Source organism: Lissotriton vulgaris, chromosome 6, assembly GCF_964263255.1.
Source record: "Lissotriton vulgaris chromosome 6, aLisVul1.2, whole genome shotgun sequence".
NCBI classification, from domain to species: Eukaryota; Metazoa; Chordata; class Amphibia; order Caudata; family Salamandridae; genus Lissotriton; species Lissotriton vulgaris.
The window spans coordinates 152,795,483-152,809,551 of NC_141694.1; positions in this window are offsets into that span (position 1 = coordinate 152,795,483).

Sequence of the window (14,069 nt, forward strand, 5' to 3'; positions counted from 1 at the left end):
GATGTGACAATGTGTGTGGGCGCTCCAATGACCACCATCGCCACGGATACTCTCATTACCAATCTTTAACAGTGACCCTCAAGTCTACATACCCCTTCTCTCTTTCATATTTATTTTGTTTAATAGCACCACTCATACCAGTGTAAGGTGTTAAGCACTTTACATCGCATACACATTGCACAGAGACACTGAATCATAGTGTATAAGTCAATGTATAGGAAATGTTACATCAGACAGAGGAATAAAATGTCTCTTCTTAACAGAGCTGGGCTACTAGGGTTTTAAGCAAACGTTTGGAGTGATATTTGGCGCTGCACACACAAGCTGTGTGGTTCCTGGTGCACATAGCCACGGCTGAAGCGCACAGAGACACTACACTGCCGCACACAGAGGAAAAGAATTAGAGGGAACATTGATGGGGACCCATTCACCTAAAATTAACTTTGATGTAGACAACTTTCTCCATACTTTAGTCACAGCATTTGATAAACTCGCACCCTATAAAGTTTCTAAACAAACCTCATCTAGGCTTCATGCCCCCTGGTTTAACAATGACCTGCTGAAAGCAGAATTTAGGAGATTCGGGAGATGGTGGCGAGGGTAAAAGGCTTTCAATGAAAAAGAAACTTTTAAAGCCACTCTCAAAGAATACTATGTTCTCAACAGAAAATCATAAAATTGAGTTTTATCTACAATCAAATAATGTGGGTAACTCCTCTAGGGGGAAAGACAGCAGGAGTAAAACCCATAGACCAGATTGAGATCTGGGTACATATGTGTAAAGAGCAACAATATCTCAACTGGATTTACTTTGAAAGCAGAAACATTTGTATGTACAAAACATTACAAAAGTTCTGGGGCCATTTGTAGGAGGCCCAATACCGCTCGGTAACGGCCGAAATTACTGACTTTCAGATGTTACCGACCGGTATTGGGCATTTGAGATGTAGGGGCTCAATTTAAGATGTAGGGTCTAAATTTAAGGATTCGGTAATTTACCGAATCAGTAATTTAAGGAATCAGTAAATTACCGATTCCTTAAAATACCGATTCAGTAAATTACTGAATCCTTAATGTAGGGAGCACTCAAGTGAGTGCATTTCTGAGTTGAGTATTCGGTACTTACCACCAACTAAAAGTTGGTGGTAAATATCGAAAACCTTAGAAAAAGCAAATGTGTGCTTTTCCAAGAGTGCCATGTGGCAGACATGCATGCCCTTAGGGAATGTATGTGTGCCACATGTGCACCCATGCACTATTCAGGGGTGCAACAGGGTGTCAATGTGACTCCCTGCCACCCTTGTAAGTCTTCCCCCTATTACTGATTCGGTATTTACCGAATCGGTAATTACCGAATGTTACCGATTCGGTAAAAGTTACCAAATTATTATCTACATCCCATTTACCGATTCTAAAATACCGAATCGGTCAAATTCGGTATTTTAATATCAGTAAAAATGGATTACCTACATATGGCCCTAGGACATGAAAGAAAGACACAAGATTTCAATTGATTTAGAAGTGCATATAGCATCATATATTTAGAAACATATTCTCATCAAAGCAATTTAGGAAACAGTTTAAAGAAAAAGCACCAGAGACATAAAATGTTTACGGCAACCCAAGGGGGCTTAGTGTGCTACGTGATCGTGAGACAAACGGTGATGGCGTAAGTGACATATGGGTGAGAGAACAGCGAAGGACGCAATTTAAACAAGAATGGGACACAATATATACAAAGTAGTTGGTTCCTCTTTGGTGAATGAGTATTTACAATTAGTATTGGAACCAAGGGGTGGGTTGCGCCATAGGTTGCTCTGTTTCGTGGGACAACGGCGTTTTGATCCTATTGATTTATGATCTTCATCAGGACCGGGTTGCCAATTGAAAACGGTGATCTATGGGGCAGGTGCAATCACGGAGCCCCGTAATGCCCTGGATGTATCAAAGAGGAGAAGGATGGTTGCAACGGTGTACCGTCCGAGTAGAAGGTCAATGAATGCAAAAATGGGTTCCAAGTAGTGGAGCCCTGCTGCTGGGGTTTTTTTTTTTTTTTATGTAATGGCATATACCCAGGCAGACTTAAAACACAAAAGCTGGCTAAATGGTAAAGATAAAAACATAAATGTGTACCAGATAAAAAGTAATGCAATGGACTGAAATGATATCAAAAATAGTTGAAATTTAATAGATGAATACACTTATCACATAAAATACATAAAAAAATTCATGTGGCTATTATTTGAATATATATTAGAAGCACATCATGATACATAAAAAAAGGATCTTTTGTTTTCCTTTTTATGAAGAATAGGGCTGTGTGTCAACGCGTTTCGACAAAGTCTTTTGTCTTCATCAGGACTAGTAGATAGTCAGCCACTCTTTCTAAACAGAATAAAAACGTGTTTAGGTGACTTTTAAAAAAAACACAGTTCATTGCATAGGCATTTTCTTTGCAGACAACAAAGTGTTCTCAGATTGATAAAAAACTCTCTATTGGCCAGACTTATATTGTAGTATGCTACTTATATGGTTTTTAGCTAACTTGAATGACTGTTAGCTAAAAACCATATAAGTAGCATGAGGTAGGAAAGCTTTTTCAACTAAATGGTCAATCTTTAAGTTACAATTCCCTACCTTCAAAATGAAGTCTCCCAAATGTTACGCTAATCTCCATTACGCTAATCACCACCAAGCATTCTGTCATTTAGATTCATGTTTGCAAGGATATATATGTATTGTTATTTATTGAACTTATGTGTACATTGTATATGTATATTTATGTGTATGTATGTAGAATGTGTTCACCACATGTATTGTATTTATTTTCCAACCGTATATCTTTATCTGTTCTCTATACTACAATATAAGTCTGGCCAATAGAGAGTTTTTTATCAATCTGAGAACACTTTGTTGTCTGCAAAGAAAATGCCTATGCAATGAACTGTGTTTTTTTTAAAAGTCACCTAAACACGTTTTTATTCTGTTTAGAAAGAGTGGCTGACTATCTACTAGTCCTGATGAAGACAAAAGACTTTGTCGAAACGCGTTGACACACAGCCCTATTCTTCATAAAAAGGAAAACAAAAGATCCTTTTTTTATGTATCATGATGTGCTTCTAATATATATTCAAATAATAGCCACATGAATTTTTTTATGTATTTTATGTGATAAGTGTATTCATCTATTAAATTTCAACTATTTTTGATATCATTTCAGTCCATTGCATTACTTTTTATCTGGTACACATTTATGTTTTTATCTTTACCATTTAGCCAGCTTTTGTGTTTTAAGTCTGCCTGGGTATATGCCATTACATAAAAATTGTTGTCCCTGGCCCAGGAGTCGTATCCACATCAGGGGGTCCTTGTGCCCTGCTGCTGGGGGCCACGTAACTAGTTAGCATGGAGGAGTCTCGTTCATTATCGGAATTAAACAGACAAATCGCTCCACCAACTAAGAATGGCCATGCACCACCATCCACAGAATCGAGAAAGAGCTATCAATCTGTCAATCCTTTCCGTGTCCGAGCCGAGTGAGGTTTCCCCGGACCGTTGTAAATACTCATTCACCAAAGAGGAACCACCTACTTTGTATATATTGTGTCCCATTCTTGTTTAAATTGCGTCCTTTGCTGTTCTCTCACCCATATGTCACTTGCGCCGTCACCGTTTGTCTCACCATCACGTAGCACACTAAGCCCTCTTGGGTTCCTTAAACATTTTATGTCTCCGGTGCTTTTTCTTTAAACTGTTGTTTGCAAAACTGTTTCCTAAATTGCTTTGATGAGATTATGTTTCTAAATATATGATGCTATATGCACTTCTAAATCAATTGAAATCTCGTGTCTCTCTTTCATGTCCAGATATTTTGTAATGTTTTGTACATACAAATGTTTCTGCTTTCAAAGTAAATCCAGTTGAGATATTGTAACTCCTCTAGGGCATTGTACAAAGTGTTCAATTCCCCATGATTGTGGCTCTGAAATACCTGCCTCTCCATAACCTTGTAATTTGTTAGCAGACTTTTTTGAGGAAAAAGTGGATGCAATTTATAGGAAATTTCCTATGAATCAGGACCTGTCTTCTGCTAGCCCTCCGAGGTTGCTTGAGGACAATCATCCCTCATACTGGGATAGGTATTTACCTCTGACATTAGAACTAATTTTATTTACTTTCCAGACTGCCAAGTCAGGCTCTCCGTTGGATGTTTGCCTTCCGAGGATTGTAACCTCTCTAGCAGCTGAATTAGCTCACGCAGCTCTGCTTTTGCTTAACCTATCGCTTGAATTGGCCATAGTACCCCTTATGTGTATGACGGCTTTAGTGGTTCTCATCGCAAATAATCCAATGTAGACCCTAATAACTTTAGTAACTACCACCCTGTCTCTCCTTCCTCTATTAGAAAAAATACTTGAAAGTCATGTCAACAAACAGCTTATGGCATTCCTAGAAGCTCATGCAGTTCTCGCCACTTTCAATTGTGATTCTGAGCAGCCCATATTACTGAGACTGCTCTGGTAGCAGTTACTGATTCCATCCGGATCTCTCTGGATGCCCGTACTCCAGCTATGCTGGTTGTGCTAGATCTTTCGGCGGTGTTTGACAACATGTCCCATGCAGTTCTCATCAGCAGACTGCTTAGGATCAGGGGCAGAGGTTCTGACTTGCAGTGGTAAGCTGACTTTCTAAAAGATCATTCCCAAATTACCATTCTGGGCTCCTTTAAATCTCAGCGGGACCTCTTACCAAGGGGGTGCCCCGAGGCTCATCATTGAGCCCAACGTTGTTTAACATGTACGTGGCCCCTTAGTGCAGATTGTTAGAGCCTATTTTTTCGAAATAACCTTGTATGCTGATGATATGCAGTTGATCATCTCTATAAAACAGGACTTTGAGGACTAAGCTCTGCCTCTATTAGAGACATTCTATGAGAGAGATTGCTGCTTAGATGTCCAGGAACATGTCTCCAGCTGAATAGTGAAAAGACGAAAGTCTCAAAGTTCTGTAAGACACAACATCTATGGCCTTCGGAATGGTGGCCTGCAGAATTAGGCACTGCTCCATGTCCCAATCATTCATCAAAAAATTTAGGGGCACAATTTGATCATGACTTATCTATGAAAAATCATGTAGCCGCAATGAGAGGGATTGGTTTTGCCACTATGCAGACCCTTAAGAAAGTCTTTCCTTGGCTCCTGGCTTCGGTGAGGAAAATGCTGGGCAAGGCGCTGATTATCAGTCTCCTAGATTATAGCAATGTCTTGCTTATGGCAGCTAACAACACTCTTTTAACAATACTGCAAGTCGTTCAAAATACGGCAGCCCGATTTGTCTGTAATCTCCCCATAGGTTGTCCTTCGCCCTTTATCCTCAGATCCCTCCATTGGCTACCAGTCAGGAAGTGCATCTTCTTTAAGGTCTATCTGAAAGACACATTATGCTACTACTAGCCTGTACGCACACTGAGGTCTTGTGACAAGGCTTTTTTAGTGATTCCTCTGATTGTTGCCTCAAGATAGAGAGGCATGGCTTTTTCTTTTACTGCTCCGAGTGCATGGAATCAACTTCCTGAAGACGTGCGAATTGTACGAACTTTACCCAATTTAAGAGACTACTGAAAACGTGGTTATTTTTTTAATTGGTTGCATTGCTTCAAAAAGGCCTAGCGCTGTGATACACCTTTGGGTGTGATTCGTTGCACTCTATAAGTGGATAGAACATAATATAACATAGCAATATGACATTAACATTTAAGATATATTAAATTAACAGGCAAATGTGTATTTGAAGGTTAATGAAAGTTAAAGTAAGGAAGTAACTAGGGCGTCCTGTACCGCTTAACTTTAGAAACACCTACATTTTTAGAGACTTCTTGCTGCATGAGTGCAAAAGTATGATAATGTCTCTTTCAAATTCTAAAAGTGTGTATATCAACATGCAGAACTGTTTCACCTTTGGACATCAGATCATATAGCGTATTGCAAAATAGTTTTTTATAGGGGTATTTTTCAAACATTAATTTGGTAACATTTATTCTTCCACCCCCTTCCCCACAGGACACCAATGCCCATAGTGTGCTGAGAGGTAAATCATTTTTGTTGTGCACTCTTTGGGTGGCTTGTGTTCCTATTATACATAAACAACAACATAGTTTATTTAATCTAACACTGGAGAACCTTTTCTACAGCACACACTTTGAAGCCATGTATTTCAAGGTCAGTTTATTAGTGGTTATGAAGAAAGAAGAGGGAAAGTTAAAATAAACAATTGGCTAGGATCACAACATTTTGGTCAAGTGTAGAATCTGCGATTAATGCTTAGGTTACAGGTTTCACATTTTGTGCAGTTCCGCAACCCGGTGTATATACTTTGCTTCCTCTACACCCACCTTCCATGCCCCCACATCACATCCTGAACCGCCACCTTGCTGGCATCATTGTGGCCTCAACCCACACCAATGACCATGCATTTTGGCCAACAGGAATTTGTTTGCGAGTATCCGTGTTATGGACTTTTAACCCAGTTATGGCTACTCCTCTTTAGAAGAGACAATATTAGCAATTGGTACGTCCTGTTCACTTAAAATATGTTTAGAGTCATCCTTTCATTAGGCAAGATTTTATGAAGTAGTTTACTTTATGAGCCATATCCGAGCATATGGAGATGACTGACTAAAAGGATATTAGGCACACACCTCATACTGCTGACATTTCATCCAATATTTAGAAGCATGATCATTTTGTGAATTCATTATTAAGTTTACTTACCAGGGTTTGCTATATGCCAATTGTGTAGTTCCTGATCAGATGACCTTGTGGGCTGTGTTTTTCTGACCCACGTCACTGGGACAAAAATGAGATGAGTATATTAAGTTTACATCCAAGTTGACAAATTTAATAAATAAAACTTCCTAGTTCATTTCACATGTCTGAAACTATTGATGGAATCTATATAAAATATCTTTGGGTTGTCTGATCACATTGTAGTAAATGGGACCCTCTTCTTTCCATAATTACGTACCCATTGGTGCTCGTGGTCTGGGTTGATGTACCTCATGACAATACTTCCTTACAAGTGGGGCGCCCATTGCATCATTGGCTGAATGTCCTCTGGCTGTATTTGGCAATAAAAAGGAGAAAGTCACCAGACAATACCAAGGAAAGATGATTATGTAAAACTTGACATATTTACTAAATTGCATTTACAAGACAACAGAGATGGTTACTGACTCTGGCAAATTTTCTATTTCCATTTACCAGTGTAAGATGAATACACTAGCAGTGATTGGCCACTGTGTGTGAGTGATAAATTGCAAGCTACCATTTCCATCACAAAGGCTGGGGCTTTTAGTGCAATGGACAAACTGCCGCTCTTCTCTGCATCACTTTACACCACTTTACGCCACCGTACTCTATGCCACTGCACTCAATGCCACTACACTGTACTCTGCACCCCCCTACTCTACATCACTGCACTGTATGCCATTCTACTCTTCTCTGCACCACTATACTCTAAGCCACTGGAATCTATGCTAATGCATTCTACTCCACTGTACTCTAGAACACTCTATGCCACTGCACTCTAAACCCTTCTACTCTACTGTGACCACCCTACACCACAGCACTTTACACTACTCTACTCTACTCTGCACCACTACAGTCTATGCCACTACGCTCTAAATCACTGTAATCTACTATGCACCACTCTACTCTCTGTGACTGTACTCTACACCACTCCTCTCTACTCTGCACCACTTAACTCTATGCCGATACACTCTATGCCACTGCACTCTATGTCAATGCATTCTTTGCCAGTCTACTCTACTATGCACCACTCTGCTCTACGCCACTCTACTCTGTGCCTCTTCACTGCACTCCACACCACTGTACTCTGCTCTGCACCACTCTATTCTACGCCATTGCACTCTACTCTGCTACAATCTACACTACTCTGCACCACTATATGCTGTACCACTTTACACTATACCCCTGCCCTCTGTCACTGTACTCTACTCTTCATGACTCTACTCTACGCCACTGCAAGTACTTGTGTCCAACCACTCCTCCCAGTTGTGGCGCTACTTTTTGTTTTTGTGTTCAAACTCTCCATTTGAGTGTTTTTGTTTTCAGTTGGTCTCTCATATCCCCATCAATTGCTCCCCTTCCATGTTGCTACTTTTCACTCCTATCCCCATCCTGTACTCTATGCAACTGTACTCTACACCACTGTACTCTACTCTCTACCGCACTGCACTCTTCTCCATGACACTGCATTCAAAGCCACTGCACTCTATGTCATTGTACTCTACTCTGTACTACTCTACTCCACTTCCAGGCACTTTCTACCACTACACTCCTCACCACTGCACTCTACCACTGCACTCTGCACCACTGTACTATACGCCACCGTAGTCTACTCCACTCCATTCTATGGAACTGTACTGCAGTCTACTCTACTCAACTTTACTCTATGCCACTGCACTCTATTCCACTCCACTCTGCACCACTCTACACTACGGCACTCTACGCGACTCTATTCGACTTCACTCTTATCTATGTCACTGCACTCTATATCACTCTATGTCACTGCAGTGTACACCTCTCTACTTTACTATGCACCAATAATCTGTCACTTCACTCTACTCCACTGTACTCTACGCCAATGCACTCTACATCCCTCTACTCTTCACCACTCTACTCTATGCCACTGTACTCTATGCCAATGCACTCCATACCACTGTACTCTATGCTACTTCACTCAACCCCACTCTACTCTACTGTGTACACCTCTGCACCACTGTACTCTATGCCACTGCATGTCAATTCAATCTATGCCACTTTTCTGTAGTGTGCATCACTCCATCCCACTTCACTATATGCCACTGCACTTTCTGCCACTCTACTCTGCACCACTAGACTCAAGGCCACTCCACTCTACGCCGCTGCACTCTACGCCACTCTACTCTGCTCAACTCTACTCTATGCCTCTGCACTCTACACCACTGCGCTCTACTCTGCAGCACTCTACACTCATCTGCACTACTGTATGCTGCACCACTCTAACCACTCTACCCTGCCCTCTACACCACTGCACTCTATGCAACTCTGCTCTTCTGTACGTCACTGCACTCTACAACACTTTACTCTACTATGCTCCACTTTACTCTATGCCACTTCACTCTACGCTACTGCACTCCATGTAAATGTGCTCTGCGCCATTCTACTTTTCTCTGCAAAAACTCTATGGGCCGATTCACAGAGTGGCGTACAGTGCAGTGGTTGGGGGCCGATTCACAGTCCTAACTTAAGACAAAATCCTAAACTTACTACTTTTGGTATTCACAGAAGGCACTGCGCTCCACGCCACTCTACTCTACAATACTTTACGCCACAGAACTCTATAACACTCTACTGTGCACCACTCTACGCAACTTCACTCATCACCACTCTGCTTTACACCACTACAATCTGCACTACTGCGCTCTACACCACTGTAAACTACTCTTGTAGTAAGGCTTATAGGTCCATTGTGGACAATTGCTAATTTATCATGAGCTTCACTGCCATGAACATGCTTTTGCGCACAACACTGCAAGCATCTATTTCACAATACTTATTTGTGCCTCTTTTACACATGAGAACTATCTGCTTTGCAGGTACCTTTCCAGAGAGAAGACCCGTGTTTGTCTTGCGATGTGAACATTGCATCTAGGCCGTGAGGTATGGGGGTCTGCTGACAAATCCCAGAGGTCTTCTGTTTTATAATAAACTATCTCCTGTCACGGGGAGGGTGGTTGGGTCGTTCCGTCCTTTTCCATTGTTTTCTTTAACATGACATCCCCGTCTGTATTCTATGGAATTGTAACAATGCTGACTATATTGTGTTTATGCATTCTGCTGCTAGTATTTGCTCATTTACTGCACCATGGAACATGTTAGTTGAAATAAACATTTGAAACTATACTACATCTCTGATTACTCGCATTGTGGACAAGTATGTGTGGCTAAGCGAAAGAGTATCTGGCTCCTGCGATTCCCAAGATAGAGTTACGTGTTCTGGGTTGTCTAATCATTAGTAGCTTTGCTGTAGATGGAGAACGAATAAGACACTATAGCTAGTCGGTAAGGGATTTTGGGTACGGATGTGGTAGGTTGGCACACCACCTATTCACTGAGGTCCTATCACCACCTATTCCTGTGCATAGTTCTGTGTATGTGCAGAATCCTCGTAACATGGCGCCACCAATGTTTGGTTCTTATCTGCATGAGTTGTTTTTGTGCTTGTCCACAATACCCTCATATCTGCCTCAGGAGGCGACTGTGACGGGAATACCTCCTATATTGAAGGTTATTTCAAGCTTGAAGTTATATAAAAAGATGACTCTCTTTTATTAGCCCTTGCTGTGCTGTCTCTACGTTAAGTTGTACACCTGACTTTTGTTATGGGGCATGAGATTGCCGCACACAGTCGTAATCCGCTCACGGACATCTTAAGGAATTATGGCGTTCTTGATACCGGGGTGGAACTCATTTTTGTATTTGAAATGGATCCTACCTATCCGTTCGAGGCGTTTTATTCTTGGGTCACCTTTCCGGCAGTTGAAGCGGATGATAATCTGTTTCATGAGTATGCTGCCACTGCGATGCCGGTCGCATATCGTCCATATCGGACCCTAGAAGTTCTGCTAATGGCTTGGCAACACCAAATTTAGTTTAATGGTGCCCTTCCTCACTGATATACACCTGCCCGTTTAGGTCCTTTATCATTTGAAGGAGCCTTAAGGCCAGTGTTAGCTGGGTATGCACCACACCCACGTGCGTTAACAAACGCTAATCTCAAAGAGTTGCGGGTGTAGCATACTTCCTTTATTCGTGTGCATTGAGGTGTGATACAGTTTGTGTCCCGTGCTTTTCAGGCAGCTCCACCAGGGGATGTTGCGCACCCGGCGGGGACTGGTGGTGTGATGATCAGTCCCGTAATGGTTAATCCGGTAATGGGCAAGCATCTGACAAATAAGACTGAACTACCTTATTGGCTTGCCGAAAAATTTGGACAGCTTGAAGCTGTTTTTCCTAATACCTCTCCTGTAGAGAAATACCAAATTTTAACAATTAGTTTGCCTCAAGATTTGCTTTCCGAGTTAGCTAATTGTAACACCTGGGGAAAGGTGTTTGCAGCTGTATACTCAAAGTGTTTCAGCACACCCTCTATGACTGTCCTCCCCTCCGTGATAAAGCGTGTTCAGGATGAACACGGCCCTGAAGCGGCTGTGGAATTGGGGATGCGTCTGGTGGGAGTATTCGACGTGATAGATTATATGATCCTTGCCAATGTCAAGAGCGATGCTGTGAGCTTTCAAGTCGCTAACAGCTTGGCAGCAGTCCCTGAGATGGACAAACCAGACAAATTACCAAAAATGATTGCTAAGGTTTATAAAACTATTGGCCGCAATAGTTTGGGGAACAAACCGTTTACTCAAACGCAAACACAGGCTAAATCACAGCCTAAAGTTACATCTGATACAGATGAGCACTCAGTCTTTTTTAAAAAGCACTGGAGAAATATGAAAAAGGGGCAAGAACAACAACAGAAACAAGGTTCACGTGCTAGTTCCCTGACTCATGAATCTTCTGAGCGTACTTATGACTTTGCGACCGTGCGAAAATTAAGACGCCTGATAGATTTCACGTCCCTGATCAGCGTTCTTCTTGTTCTTCACAGAACACATCCGGCTCACAAGTTGGTGGTGGGGATCGCCAGGATCATGGCAAGAGTCAGCAAGTTCCAAGGGGACGTGATCAGACTCATCAGTTTGACGGCAAAGGGAAGCAGGAAGACCAACCACATTTCCAAGCCCCTTTTCAAAAGAAAAAAGTTGCCGCTTTAACAGCGAGATATGCCTCAGACAGTGAGAACACAACTACTGGATTGGACTTGGGCGGTAACCCTGCTAGACAGCGCAACGGAAGTTACAATAGTGCGGGAGGCACTGTGTCCTTCTCTGCAGGTGACAGTAATTGAGACATTCATCACTGTAGAGACAGCCGACACACGGGTAGCCTCCCCGGATCGGCAATACGAAATAGTCTTTCGTATAGAGGGTGACATTGAGCGTATTATTACTGGGATATTTTAGGAGAATCTGACTGCTTCCTATGACATTTTGGAGCAGAGGGGACCGCCCCCACCTTTTATTCTGGTCGCGACTCGCCAGAAAGACATGATACTTCCAAGTTTTTCACGTTACGTTCCAAAAGAGCATGCAGAAGCCTTTGCGGCTGAGTGGGCTTTGGCCCTTGCTCCGGCTGTGTACCGTAATCAAGTTGGCTGGGATAGAGAATCACCGCCACATGACATTCCTTTATGGTCGATGCCTCAACCGCAACCCCAATATCCTATTAAACAGGAAGCTAACAGTTCTGTTGCCGACATTCTCACTTAGTTGGAATATCAAGGAGTGATTGAGACGTGTATATCGCCAATGAACAATCCCCGTTTTCCAAACCTGATGGGTCGTACGCCATAGTTTTTGATTACCAGCATTTGAATTCCCGTTGCCGGACCTTTGCGGTACAAAATACCCATATTTCTGCCTTGCAGCGTGTGCTATAGTTGCAGGTACAATGGTGAATGGAGAATTCAAATCTTCCATAGTGCACACTCAGGCGCTGGGAGACTGTACTGCACAATTAGCTGAGCTGTGCGCCTTTGTTCTTGCTCTCAAGTTTGCTGATCCAAAAGTTTCACCTCTTATTGCCTGCTATTCTTACTACTGTGTTCAGTCTTTCAATGACAACTTATTCTTCTGGTCTCAAAATGATTATCGAGATTCTAAAGAATGCACAATTAAGCATAAAACGCTTTGGGCTCAGAAGGCAGAGCTTAAAAAACATTTGTCACTCACACATGTTATACATAAGCTTGGCCATCAGCGTGTCGGAGGGCACGCTGTTGGGAATTGTTCAGCTGATGAAGCAGCCAAAGCTGCAGTAGCCACGTATTCCGTAGCAGCTGTTACTGAATCCATGACGAAGATTGATAATGACATTTTGGCTGCAATAGCTGCTACAAAGGAGGGCCTCAATTACCTGCAGGTTTTCCCTTCAAAATATTCTTATTAGTTAACTCCCGAACAAGTTCCTTTTGCTAGAATACCAGACGTTGTAGATCGGCTGATTCCCAATGCGAACCACAGACACACGTTGATTAAAACCGCACACAAAGGCATGGCCTTGGCAGATGCTGGAGTGTCAGCTACTGTTTCTATTTTGCAGCAGCGGTACTGGTGGCATGGTTTATATAAATAGACTCGCAATTATGTGCTTTCTTGTGACATTTGTCAACAGATTAAGCCATATGTGGTTACACGTCCACCACAAAGACCGCTTAGCATTGCTAATCGGCCTTTTGCTTGTGTGTACCTTGATCACTGAGGTCCTTTCTCTTCAGATACTGCATATAAATATATTGTAGTTACAGTGGATTCGTGCACCAGATTTCTTTGGGTGTGGCCACAATGCAGTGCTGATGCTCGAACTGTCATCTGGGATTTGTGTGTCTTTGTAGGGATTTTTGCCTGTGGCACCTTTCATTCTAACCTAGTTCCAGCGTTCGCGTCTAAGGCGTATAAGGATGCTATGCGGTCTCTGGGGGTGCTGGTGCAATTTTTATCTCCATATAGGCCTGAGGGCAACTCAAATTTAGAGCAATCCTTGACAGCTATAGTCTTAGGTACTGGCAGGAACTGATTAGCCCATTTGTATGGCGTCCAACGTGTACTTAATAATCTCCCAAGACGTCATCCGGGTGGGCGGACCCCATATGAAATGCTCTTTGGCATTAAAATGTTTGTGCCAGACCTTGATGGTCTAGACCATGGGTACTCACAAACTTTCTCTAGGGGGCCAAATTTACAGAGTGGTTTATGTCCGAGGGCCGCACTGGTGGGGACGGGGTTAGTGGGGGAAGGGGCGGGGCTAGAGCAACAAGAAAAAAACTGTGACCATGAGGTTGATCACAAGTCCCCGCAGCGGACGCCTTCGTCCACTGAGCCACCAGACCCGGCA